Source organism: Tiliqua scincoides, chromosome 6 (assembly GCF_035046505.1).
Source record: "Tiliqua scincoides isolate rTilSci1 chromosome 6, rTilSci1.hap2, whole genome shotgun sequence".
In the NCBI taxonomy this organism is placed as follows: Eukaryota; Metazoa; Chordata; class Lepidosauria; order Squamata; family Scincidae; genus Tiliqua; species Tiliqua scincoides.
Genome location: NC_089826.1, coordinates 41,458,141 through 41,472,634, shown reverse-complemented (window position 1 = coordinate 41,472,634; position 14,494 = coordinate 41,458,141).

Sequence of the window (14,494 nt, the reverse complement as noted above, 5' to 3'; positions counted from 1 at the left end):
GCTGCAACTCACAGAAAAGGGGACAGGAAAAAGTTATGGTTAGACACATTGTGTAAAGAACTTTGGGGAAAATGGCAAGAGTTTTCTAGTCACACCTCTCAAGTGCTCCTTGGGGAAGAAGCAAAGCCCTGCTTTGCTATATGAAGACATGAAGCTGCCTGGGACCGAGTCAAACCATTGGTTAATCTGGTTCAGTTCTGCCTATGGTGATTGGCAGCAGCTTTCCAGGATTTCAAATAGGAATCTCTCCCAGTCCCGACTGGAAATTTCAAGGATGGAATCTTTGGGACCTTTTGCATGCAGAGCAGATGCCTGAGCTGCACAGCGAATCCCCAAGATATTGGGGCTAGAGAGAGAGATGAATTTTATTATTATTATTATTATTATTATTATTATTATTATTATTATTATAGAAAGGTAACTTTCTATATTGTGTAGAAGGTCTTGTGCTCATTCCCAAGTACAGTGCAGGTGCAGGCTGTAAGTTTGATTCTTTGCTCTGCGGAGTGTACCTGTACAGACATCATTGAAAAATGTCAAAGAGGCCAGCAGACACCTGTATGGGAAACAGTGAAAAGAGCAAGAGGAAGCATTTCTCATTATATAAATGCAATTATTCCAAAATCCAGACATGTTCCTGTCCCAAGCAGTCTGGATAAGTGATACTCAACCTGTATTGTTAATTGCAGGCTACCTGGTGGTGGCTGGAGTTTTATAAAAGGTCCTTTCCAAGGACCTAGGATATCTAGAGGTATTTCTGCAGAATGTGTGCAGTTCCAAGTAGAGCTGCCTTTTGCAGCTCATATGGAGTAATCTTGTTTACACCTAAGATGTAAGGGTGTTTTTCCAAGCTTCTCGATATAGCACTTAAAGCACTCGCAACTATCAGTTAAATTTTTGCCTTTTTTCCCCAGGGTTGTTCTATTTCCAACAGAAGATCTTTATCCTTGTTGACTTTTTCATGCTCTTCAATTCATGCATCCACAGGTATTGCTACAGCTATAATCCAAACTTTTGTCTTCTCCATTGCTATTAAATCTGGTGTGACATGTGTCAGATGTTATTGTAATAATTGTTATTGATACTGATATTGATTTGGATAATAAGAAATATTTCCATATCACTTAAAAGGTGCGAAAACTTTAAAATTCAAGCAACATGCAAAAGGACCCTCATGTACTGATGGATACTTGAGAAGTCTGGTTTCAAGAAGCAGCAGCAGTGTAATGTTACAATTAAATGCCACAAAAAGGGAGAGGAAATGCCTACTGGGCAAATAATACAACCACCTCTGAATAGGGTTGAACTGCCCTGTAAGGGGTGTGCAGCTTAGGGGTGCTGTTAGGTATGGCCCTTGCTTTGGATGTCCACACATAGAGAGAGATTTCAAGAGTGCTTCCTTTTGTTCTGTGCATTACATTTAAACCAGCAGTCAAACTTAAATGTTTGTGTTTTTTTTGTTGGCAACCTTCAGTCTCGAAAGACTAATTATGTGGAAGTAAAGCCAATTAATTTTTATAGAATTTTCTTTTATCGACCATGGCCTATAAATAGGCAAGAGATCAGTCATAATCTGCACAGCTCTAGCAGAGATCAGTCCTGGGTACTTCAAAAATAAGCACGAGCTGTTACAGATCTACAAGTTTCTGCCAATCAGAAATTTAGTTTAGATCTGGTTGCATCATGCAGGCATCTTGGGTAACAACTGAAGACAAATGTCTATTCTATTCTAATTAGGATTTCAAACCCAGTTACATTATGGATTTTTTTAAAAATCAGGAACACATGACAATCTTTACTGATCTGTTTCAAGTATTTTTAAATTGTTTATTGCAAGTAGGTTAAGAGTTAAGATTTCCTGGTGTGTGCAGTGCCAATTCCCTGTCCAATGCACCCTGTCCTGTCAAGCTGGCAACCACATCATCTACTAATCATTTCACAGTAGGATTTGTGCAACGCCACGGTGTTCCCAAGGGTGCAATCCAAACTGCCCTTTGGCCAGCACAAGTCCCTTGTGCTGGCCGAAGAGTGTCATGAAAGTGTCATAAAGCGCTTTCGTGCAACTCTTCATGCCGACGTGGGCCCTGGGGACAAATGAGTTTGTGTTGGCCAAGCTCAGCCGGTGCAGTGGTCGCGGGTGTGTGTGTGTGGGGAGGGCGGTGAGGAGGCAGGAGTGAGGTGCTTCAAGGAGGGGGAGGGCAGGTGGTGGGCATTCCTGGGGGCAGACGGAGTGGGAGCGGGGCCAGGATCCAGCAAAGTGCCGTTCCCTGTTGGTCCGGTGCATTCCTGGGCTGCTAGGATTTGTGCCACCGATTTAGGTGGCGCAGATCTGAGTAGCCCCATTGGGGCTGCTGTGGCTCTCCCCAGGGTAAGGGGAAAAGTTTCCCCTTGCCTCAGGCTGAGCTTCAGACAGCCCTAAACTTTCTCTGAATTCAGTGCAGGCCTGTCGTCCTGCCTGTTCCAGCACAAGTTAGGATTGCGCTACCCGTCTTCAGCCAGTTTGCTTGGGGGTTCCCAAAATACCTTGACACCTTCCAAGAACTCAGAAATCATCTCTGTTTTAGAAATCTTCTCTGTACTAGGGATATTAGCTTAATAAATTTTTGCTGTATGAAATAATCAATAGCAACATCTGGATTATGCTATCATGAAACGGGATCTCATTCAGCCAGTCCCTCTGCTATAATTTTAAGGGCTTTCAGGTTTCATTAATAGTTAAAAGAATGGACTTGGTCTTTATTTCAGGGGAGGGGAATAGCAGAAAAGCTTTAACATTTTTGTTGACAACATATATTTTAGCACTCGTATCTATATGATGCTTTTAACCTGCCTACCTGGATTAGGTAATATCACATTTAAAGGGGGAAAAAATCAACTGTCCTTGGAAACAGCTGATTCAGTTTATTAATAGCTATATCCATTATTTTCTAAAGAAAAAATTCCAAAGTCTTTCCTATGTTAATAGTATTATTGCTCACTAAAGAGCAGCCTGGAAAATATGACAGTTTTTTCTTCTGTCATTAATATAGTGAGCTCACCTATCTTTTGGGTTTCATTCTCCCGTTTGGGCATTCTTCCAGTAACTTTATGCTCCTTTTATCTTTTTTTAATATAAGTTACTTAAGTGGGCAGTATAGGACATGTACTGGTATTCAGATGAAAGAGACTTTTGAAAATTCAGGAGCAGAACCAGAAGAATCTAAAGGTGTAGAGGAAAACGTGACATTCTTAATGAAAAAAGCTAATGCACCATGTTCCAAAACACATTTGCAAGAATTTAAGTCCCATTGAAATCAAAAGGATTTACATGTCTGAAAACATATGCTAGATTTGGAGTCTGAATTGCTAATCCACCACAAGAAACAATATAAAGATTCATTTGAAAGTACTCTATTATGCATATTGATAGTCATACAATATTTCATATTGGTTCTTAAAAGCTTTGAGTTGTAGCCGGGCAGCCCGATCCTGAGCTTCCGGGGGCGCGTGGCTGCAGCGGCACCAAGAACAGCTGCCGCTGCTCAGACTGCCGTGGGAGGCGCCTCAGGAGAAGGGGACTTTCGTCCCTTTCTCCCAGGTAAGGGAAGCAGCCCCGCAATGGGGCTACTCACTTTACCACCGACCAAAAGGTCAGCAGTAAGGTAAAGCCATTCATGTAGGGCACCAAACCCTGCACAAACAGACAGGATCCAGTGGAGCAGAGCTCCACCAGATCCGCCTCCTGCCTACCCGCTCCCTCCCCCAGCACACCTCCTGCCTACCCGCTCCCTCCCCCAGCAAACCTCCTGCCCGCCCTCTCCCTGCCCCTTGCCGGCATCCTCCCTCCCCAGAATGCCCCTCCCCACCCCTGCTTACCGTGCTGCAGCTCAGTGGTCCGTGAGACTGCCGAGCGGCAGAGGTTGGGCATCCGTCCGGTGCTAGCCCGGTGCTAGCCCAGCAGTGGCCAGCACTGGGCAAGCACAGGTGGTAGCCCGGCAGTAACTGTTGCTGACATGCCTTACAGCACGTTTGTGACAGTGCGCGCGGGCACTGCCAAGCTCAGGATTGGGCTGTAAGGAAGTTAATCATGACCAAGAATCACTGAAATCAATGAGACAGTTTAGTTGTACCTAAGACCAGGAGTTGCAGCCAGTCAGCCAGGCTTGACTCAAGTTGAGTCACAAGTCTCCACCCCTGCAACTCGATTCAAAAATGAGTCCTAATAAGTGGACTTTCCAAGTGGACAGATCAGTTTCGCAACTCAAAAAGACTCAAGTCTCAGATCTTTTCCCTTTAAAATGTCAGCCATGGCGCCTTGAAAAAATGGGGCTGCTGGTGGACTGTGTGTGTGTTTCAGAGTTTTCTCTAAACACTTCCCTGCTGTCCCTGCCCATCCCATCTGTAAGGCAGCAGTGCAGAATGCACTGATTGGTTCCCTTTATACAATCCCAGCACAGCTGCAATGAAACCCACTCCCCTTCACATCGTGGGCTCCTGTGAATTTATAGGGCAGGAGAGAGGGAGAACGCATCCCAGCTCAGCAAGGTGGGAGGGGATTGTTGCAGTGTGGGAGCAAGTGACACAATGAGCACGTGGGTGGCTCTTTTTCTATCACTCCAGGAACCACCCCCGGCTTCCCCCTGCCTCCCCCAGCCCCTCCTGCTTGCAAAACTCACTTGTCTCTATGGCGAAAAACTGCTTCTCCTCTCCCCCTCCCTCTCCTGGAGACACATCCTCCATCCAATGGGGGGGGGAACAAGAAGAAGCACCTCCCTCTCCCATGTTCTGTACAAGTAGAGGACCCTCACAATGAGTAACCAGCCAGCTAAAATTGATACTTTTGCAAAAGTTGTTATAAGTTCTGCAGCTTGAGACTGTGCAAGTTTTAAGCCCAAACAAAAAAAGGTAACCATTTCACTCCACCACCCCCTAGCCCTTGTCTCTGAATATAATGTACCCTGCTTGCATGCACAAAGCCCAGCTTCTGGATCAATGCAAGAGGTTTTTTGGGCAAGACAGAGGCAGAGCAACCCCTAGTTACGAGTATATGTGAGTGACTTGAGTCACCTGAACCCCTGTGGCGACTTCCAAGTCAGGAGCCCTGGACTTGAGTGTTTGCCCGAGTCTTTGATATGCGTGACTCTAGTCTGCATGAGTCAGCGAAAAACAGTCATTTTTGCAACTCAGAGTCAAATCACTTGACTTAAGTTCCATCCCTGCCTAAGACTCATTAATTTTGATGAGACATGTAGTGCAATCCTATGCATGTTTATTTGGATATCAATCTCACTGTATTCCATGGGGCTTACTCCCAGGTAAGAGTGCATAGGACTGCAACCTTAGGGCCCAAATTTACACACACTTGGGGCCCAATCCTATCCCCCCCCCCCAGCTTAGAGCATGCAGTGCCGCTGATGAAGCACACTTTGTATGCTATGGAGAGGCAACCAAACAGCCAAGGAGAAGTAAGTTAAAATTGTTGTTACCTCCCAATGGCTTCCAATGGTTCTTCTAGGACCTATGTCAGCTGTGCAGCTGGCATAAGTCTGATGAGACTCAGGGAGTAATTCAGGGAGGGGAAAGGAGTTCAGAATCTTGGCATAAATGACTGCTGCTAAGATTCTCCCTTTCCCACCCAAAAAACCACCCACTACTCAACCTGCTCCCCACCGACAACTGCCCTGATCCTCCCTCGCCACCAACCTACCTACTCCAGCAGGGCATATGCAAGCCACTGTTGTGCATGTGGGGCCTCCAGCCATTTGTACTGGTGGCCCTGGCGGGTACGATAGCAGCTTGGCTTTCACACCATTAGTCTGGGACTTGAGGTGGCAGATAGCAAGAACCAGTGAGGGGCAGGTTAAGAGATGGGATCAAGCTAAGAGTATTCTCTCCTGGCAGTCTCCTTCAAGAGGAGGTGAGAAGGAGAACAACAGGTTGGGATGTGCTTTGCACCCTGGATGGGGTGAGATAGGATAGGAGCTTCAGTAACCACACATGGGCAGTGCCTTGTGGTGCACCTCAGGCAGGGGCATGGCTTGGGCCAGGCTTACATGATGGAGAGGGCTTACGAAAAAGCACTTAGCTAAGGGTTCCTTTGAACTTGAAACTGTCCTTGGGGAGAAGTTAAATGGTAACTGATCTCAGCTAGGCTGGTAAGAGTCTACTGGATCTACTTCACCTCTTCTTCTGTTGTAGCTAGGTGAAATCACTGCTAAGAAAGAAACTTGAGAGCCCACAGATCTCATCCAAGCTGATGGAGAACCAGAATTGTTCTTTTAGGTGTTACAAAATTTGGGGATCAATTGAATGTGGTGACAGTTGAGATACATTTTGGCAGGATTTAAAGACTAAAGATAAGAGCAGATCAAAATGTTTTGCTTGACTTTTGAGGAGAGAGAAACTTCCTAGGGATCACTTTTTAATCCCTGTTACTACTTTTATGTCAAATTATAGTTCTACAATTTAATCTGCTCCTATATCGTTGTCTAATTTAGCCATTACAGGTTGCAATCCTATCTTGCCAAGAGGCTTGTGCTGTATCCGACACAGGTGCCCAAAGTGGCTCAGCAAGAGGTAAGGGGAAAGCCACTGCGGCCCCTATGGGTCTCCTCGGACTTGCGCCACCTCCAAGCTGTTCTGAGCTCCCCAGGAACGGGGGATCCGGCATAACTGCCCAGCCCAAAGGCACCTCAGGATTGCGCCCTTAATGGTTTTATTTAATATTTTTATTCAGATGTTCCCTTTTGTATGTTTTATTTCTATGATGTGTACTGCTTTGTGTACCAGAAAAGAAAAATCTTTTAAACAAATAACATAAATACATTTCCTCTTTAAAACACTGCCAACTATTAGTGCTATAATACCATAGTATTATAATACTATGTATAATACCATAGTATAATACCATTATGTGGTAGTATATGGTATACTACCATTATATGGTAGTATTATAATAGTATAATACCATAACTGGGAGAAAGAAATTAAGTGTAAATACAAAAGAACTTAATTTTGTTTATTGGGATTCCCTTTATTACAAGAGGTTTTTTTTTAACATACCAATCATAAAGAGCTACTCCATTACTGTTCTATTGAATGGCACAACGATTCTGAAGTGAAGGGAATAGCAATTCATTCATAATTTTCAAAGTATTTTTTTATCATTTTGCACTGTAATATGCAAATTGTTAACAGAGAGATCTCACCCAGGGCTAGAGTTCATTTTAGGCCACACATCTGACCATAGGTTAGATTTGTGCATCAGTTATTCACAACTGCAATTTTTGCCGAGATGAGCAATGCTCACATCTGCCATTGCCACTAACAGTAATGATGGAATCAGCCTTTGGTATGCATATTCTGTCCCTTTCTCATTCTCCTTGATACCTACTTGTGTAAGTTTGAACTTTCATATCCTCTCTGTATTATGCAATAGACCAGAAGTCATGCATGTTTCTCTGCTTTGAATAATACATCTCTATGAAGTCTTGGTATATTAACGGTTGGAAAATTTGTTTCTGTCATTTTAATATTTTATCATTTTTGTCCTAAGTAGATGACCTTAATTGGTTGCAGTTCATTTCATTTCTTTTTTGCTTAAATATTTTAAAGGTTCCAAAGTACAAATATCAATCACAGAGTGTAGAAGAAAAAATGCTCAACTTGAGCTTTGGGTTATTTAATTGCAATTGTCAAGCTGCATTTAAGTGACATTTTTTCTTTTTCTGTCCCGTTCCCCCATGCAATTTTTATTCAGCCATACTGTTTCCTAGAATCTCAGGGCTAATGTATCACCTCCAAAAATCCATGGCATCCCTTGATAGAAACAACGAACCTGCTTCTTTAGCCATTCTTTGTGGTTCTGGCATCTTGTGCAGCCACAAAGTAAGGAAACCTGGAGGAGATAAACGACCAATAACTGGAATCCTCCAGGAAGCTAAAGAAAAAGGGCCAATTCCCACACTGTGGTGGCAACAGGGCTGGTGCCAAGCTACTTTGCACCCTAGGCAAGGCTGACTACTGGCACAAAAGAGTTGCCAACATAAAAAACAGATGTCTTATAGGAAAAAATGAAAAGCACAAAACTTTAAACTACTAAACTTACTTGAAATTGCAAAAATAATGGCCCAATCCTAAGCTGGCTACCACTAGTGAGACAGGTGTGTGCACTATTGCAAACATGATGTAAGGCATGTTGCAGGAGCACAGAGGATTGTGGTCCCAGCAGACAGGCCTGCGACAGCCTGCCAGCACAAGTTAGAGACCAGCGTCCACTGAAACAGGTACACCCACTGTGGAATGGTGAAGGGGTGGGGGAGGGCAGAATGGATGTAGGAAGGGGTGTAATGGGGCAGGGGAGCGTGCGGAGGGAGTGGATCTGACCAAAGAGGGGGGCAGGAACAGTGGCAGTGGCTACCGCCATATCCTATCCACCTTCCCGGACCTGATTTCCTGACACGGGGCTGCTTGGACTTGTGCCAGCGATTTTACTGGTGCTACCCCAAGTAGCCTCCACAGCAACTGCTGGGATTTACCCCAGGGGAAGGGACAAATGGGCCCTTCTCTAGGGGAGATCTCCAGTAGCTTCTCTTTCCATGCTGGATACAGTAGAGGCCATTTCAGCACTGCTACATTGCCACACAGATGGTTGGTTAGGATTGGGTTGTAAATAATACAACCATCTTTGATTATCTTTCTCAAATACAAAAGAAAATAGCACACAAATCATTTTGAATAATAATCTTGTGAATATATAATTAATAACTATTGATATTCCATAGCACTGTTGTGGTATTTATCACTGCATTTTTTATATGGAATTTAAAAAATCTTAAGATATTTTATGCCCCTGAAGTTTATGATTGTGGATCTTGCCTTTATTGTTTTAGTGCTGATGTCTGTAGGTTTTTAATTCTGTAAAGTTTTATTTTATTGCTATGAAATTGATTTTATCAGTATCATGACAATAACATTTTATAAATGTTAACCACCTGGGGCAGTCACCTGGTGAAAGGCTAGATATACTTTATTAAATAAAAATGAATAAATAAATATTGTAAATTGTAAAATATTGTAAATTAATGAGAAAAAAAAGCCAGTCTGACGCAGATTGCTCAGTGGCCCTGTTTTGCTCAAGTCCACTCTCCAAACTTTTCAAAGAGGTTTTTTTTTTTTTTTAAAGAATGCTTTATTTATTACAGATACAGGTAAGGAAAATTGGATAGACTTAGGGTTAGGACTACATAGGTTACACACAAGGCTGGTGGCCATTGATTACAACAAACATTAATCCAAACGAAATTACTAATCAATACAAAAATTATCATATTCATTAACCCAACTGATTAATACTTTAACATTCCATATTTTTCCTCTAATCTTATCTATCCCATCATATTCAAATTTTACTTTACTTTTACTCTTCTTACCACTAAAATAATCTCTAAAATAAAATCTTTCTTATCTAATTCTTAATTTCTAATATCACATCTAAAAAAGAAGTCTCTGATTACAATGGTATTACCCCCTTCAATCTCTTCTAACATATTATATATCATTTTCCATAACTATCCAATCAAAAAAAAACTTCAAATTTTTGCTTATAGACTCTTCTTACCACTAAACTAACCTCTAAAATAAAATCTTTTATCTAATTCTTAATTTCTAATATCACATCTAAAAACAAATATCTCCAATTACAATTATACTTCGCTTATCCACCACATATTTATTAACCCAAAATACAGGTTTAATATTTTCTCCAAAATAAACATCTATAATTTATTTTATTTACCTTCTCTTTTAAAAAATAACCCTTTTATTTATCTTAATACCACTTTAGTTTACACAATACTTATATTCCAAATTTACAGTTCCATCTAATTTATTTCATATAATTACCACTTTAATTTTCACAATACTTATATTTCCAAATTCCCTTTTCATCCACTTTAATTTAATATAATTAATAAAATATTTATCTTAATACCACTTAATTTCCGCAATATTTATATTTCAAATTTTCATTTTAATTTAATATAATTTTAAAAAAATTCTACTTATTATTCAACCATTTTGACCTTCTTCTTATTGCTTGCTTTGTGCTCTATCTTATTGGTGTTCCCTCTTAGTCTTCCAACTGGTTCTTCCACTTCTTCTTTTTCTTCTTTTTCATCTTAAGTCTGTTGAATTTCTTGGCCCCCCTGTGTTTTCCTTTCTTCTTCTTCATTCTGTTATTCTTGAATTCAATCCATAAAGTCTTCCTCTTCTTGAGACAGCTTGCTCTCTGAACATTTCCTCTTTTTTCTTCCTTAAGGTTCTTAGTTATTATGACAATTGCTTCTTCCGCCTCGTGTCCCATCTCAAAGTACTCCACTTCTTTAACTTCGCCAGACATCTGATCCATTCTTTTTTCTTCTCTATTGTTTATAATCTGTTCCTGAGAGTTTACAAGGGAGGAACTTATTTGCCCAATTTGTTCAGACAGTTCTCTGACCTGTTGCTCCATTTCTCTTCTAAAATCCATCACAAAGTCCATCAACCAGGCCTGGCTTTCACAACCATCTTTTAAATTTTCAAAAGCCATTTTTATCAACACCAACTGGAATCACTTCCTGCAGGGCTACTTTCCAATTTTGTATCCAGGGTTACTTTCCAATTTTAATATCCAAAAAAAAATCAGTCAAATCAACACACTCAAATTAAGTTAGTATGCCTTTAAATGACCAAAAAAAAATTCAAGCCTCTTGCTGAGAAACCAAAAGTAGCCATAACCAGACTTAAATCAAGGCTTTTTGCTGGGAAAATGAAAGTAGACTTTATTTCCTTCGTTGAAGATTACTTATTTATTTCTCTTTGGTACATACCATTGAAAAAAATAATCTTGTACTTACTCCAGCAGGGGAAATACCAACTCACCTATTCCCCCCCCTGGGTGGCTAACGGCCAGCGTGAATAATCTTGTATTATCTCCTCCTCCTCCAGACTTTTTACTTACAGTTCTCGGTAAAACTTTTTAACGAGCCAAGTTCACTTACTCTTAATAGCTTTTTTCGCTGCGATGTTGTTGTATCTAGGCCGTGGGAGGACGGGTTCTCAACTTTCCGAGCTTCTCCAAGATGGCGCCCGGGATAGATATGATTCAGCACAGAGCAAAACAGAGAGAAATCCTTGAAATTGCCTGTTTCTAAGGACCCCCCATTCAAGCTCTCAGCTCTTTGTACCGTCTTCCTGGCACCGAAGCGTGCCTTAGTTGTTTAGGCACGTGAAAACACATCTATTTCGAAGTCTCTTCGGGAGCCCCCAAAGTTCACTGCAACTTCATTGAGAGTTAGCTCCGCCCCGTTAGGTCCACTTTTAAGCTAATTAGCCCCCCCAATTCTCCACCAACCAACAGTCTCCTGCCATTGCAGTTCCAGTAGTCCGCAGTTGCCAATCAGTCCATCAGTCAGTTAGCAAGTCAGTTAATCAGTTAGCCAGTCCATTAAACAGTCAGCAGGCCCACTGGTCAGTCCGTTAGCTTGTTAGCCAGGTCAGCTAGTTAATCCTCCCTCCAACCTTCTGCTCCTTTTACTACTCACCAACTTTCCTTCCTCCAGGTGCTGCTTTTACCATTGAAGACCTTGTTGCCTCTAGTGGCTGCAGCTGTGCAGCACACTCACTGTTCAAAGTCTAAGTTTTAACCCCATGCTTGCCAGACAGAACAAGGGGCCACTGCTGACACCACACCCTATCTCCTCAATGATCTTGTGCATTTCCATTACATCCTCAGAGCCATGGAATACTGAGATGTCAAGTGCTTGAGTAAAATTGTGCTACTCCCAGTGGTAAACCAAAGTAGTGATTACTGGTTATCAGTATGTGATCACTGGGATATTGAAGCTGGGCCCCAGGAGAGAGGAAACCAAATTTGAATCACGTTTGGGGTTGGGGAGATGCAGTATTTTGGTGCGAGACCCTTCTGTAACCTCACTAACACTGTTCAGTCAAGAAGGGTAACATAGCAAGATAACAGAATTGTTAGATCTGCATTGTATATTGCTTTTTGGAACTGCCTGTATGGTGACAATGCAAATCTATGCAACTTATTTTCGGTGCACTAATTGCATTACATAGAAAATACCTGGTGTTATATAGTGGGTCCATGCGAATAAAGGAAGGCATAGTGATAACAGCTCGATACGTAATTTCCATCTTCAGAACAGAACAGAACCTGGCAAAATACAAGGCAAACCCCTGGCTTTTTATAGCCTTTAACTCTGCCCAGACTTCCTGTAATTGGTGCAATTGAAACCTTAACTAGAGGGCCAATTGGATGGTAGGATTTCGATCCATTACCCAATTGGCCAGAACTTGCATTAGCTAGAGAGCCAATCGAATGGTAGGATTTCAATCCATCACCCGATTGGCCAGCCATAAGTCTGGGCCAATCAGTTATGCAGGATTTCAATCCTGCCTAACTTACGTACATAACACCCCTCCCCCCCAAGTACAGTTCAAGATTAACCAACATAGTCCTGTAAGTGGCGGGGCTGTACCCTCATTTGCAAAGAACGGTGCGGCGTCGGTATCAGGACATCTGGTTCCTCAGTCAGCTCTGGGGTTGGCACATCTATGGCAAAGGGACTCCCCATAGGTGCGCTGACATCTGGTGGCTCAGATAAGTCCAGGGAGGTCTCTGGTTCCTGCAGTATCATGTCTGGATTGATGGCCTCTCCAGACTGCGGCAAGACCTGATGCTCTCCACCGAGGACCAGAATCAGCGTGGTGGGTGCTGAGTCAGCCAGGCGGCGATGCATCTGGTCCACATGATGGCGGAGGGTCTGGCCATCCGGAATGGCCATCTCGTATGAGACAGGGCCAGTGATTTTAATGACGGTTGCTGAGATCCACGCTGGACCATTCGCATAGTTCCATACATACACTGGGTCATTTGGGCTGAACCCACGCACACCCTCTCGTATGTCAGAGGTCGGTGGTCTTTCCAAAGTCCTGTCTGGGTGCATCCAGTCAAGACGTGTTGTCAGGCGCCACCCCATAAGAAGTTCCGCTGGACTGCAGCCTGTGGCAGTGCATGGTATGACTCGCTGGCTGAAAATGAATGCTGCCAGTCGATGGTCCCACTCACCCTGGATGATGCGGGTGAGTGCTTCTTTTGTGGTTCTCACCATGTGTTCAGCTTGACCATTCGTGGATGGATGGAAGGGAGCTGATGTCACATGGCAGATCAAATACCTGCCGATTAACTCCTTGAATTCTGCTGATGTGAACTGGGCAGTGTTATCAGACATGATTGTATCAGGTAGGCCGTGGGTAGCAAAGATCTTGCGGAGAGCCTTGACGACTGCCCGGGATATCATAGCTGCTAGTGGGACAACTTCTAGCCATTTGGTGTAGGAGTCCACTAGAATGAAGAAATTTTGGCCGTGAAAGGGCCCTGCAAAGTCTATATGTAGTTGGAACCATGGGGTGCGAGTGGACTCCCACTGTTGTACGGGTGCTCTAGGTGCTTCTGGCTGAGACTCCTGGCAGGTGTTGCATCGATTCACCCATTCTTTGATGGCTGCATCAATTCTGGGCCACCAGACATAGCTCCTGGCCAGTGCCTTCATTCGTACGATGCCTGGATGGTTTTCATGTAGGACTTCTAGGACCCAGTGACGGAGCTTAGTCGGAATGACGACCCGGCTTCCCCAGAGGAGGCAACCCTTATGGGCTGAGAGTTCGTGCTGGCGGGAGACATATGCAGTGAACTCTTCGTCTATGAGGTCCGTAGGCCACCCCCTCCACACCCATTTGAGAACACGGGAAAAGATAAGGTCCTTGGCCGAGTGTGAAGCCATGTCCAGCGCATGGAGCGACGGTTCTGGGAGTGATTCCAGGAGCATGATGCCATGTGCTGGAGATGGATCGGCTCCATGAGCAGGCAGTGGAAGGCGACTGAGGGCATCTGCGTGGCCCATCGCTTTGCCAGGCCTGTAATTCAGGGAGTACTGATATGCTGCCAGAAATATGGACCAACGCAGGATGCAGGGAGACAGAATCTGTGGCGTCTGTTTATCTGGGGCGAAAAGGCCCTGCAGAGGCCTATGGTCGTCAATATCAAAAATTGTCGACCATAAAGATAGTCTTGGAATTTTTTGACACCTGCCACTATAGCCAGAGCCTCTTTGTCTATCTGCATAATTCTGTTCAGCAGGAGACAAGGTGCGAGAATAATAGGCTACGGGAGCCTCTCTTCCATCTGGGAGTGTGTGGCTGAGGACTGCACCAATACCATATGGAGAGGCGTCGCATGCAAGGACAACAGGAAGTGACTCATCAAAGTGAGCCAGTACGGAGTTGGAAGTGAGTAAATTCTTTACCTCTCAGAAGGCAGCATCCTTGCAGCGGCCCCAGACCCAGGGGGTCCTCTGGTCCAGGAGGCGATGGAGTGGCTCTGCTAACACTGCCTTATGTGGCAAAAAGGAATGGTAAAAGTTCAGGAGTCCTAAAAATGCCTGTAACTCCTGCT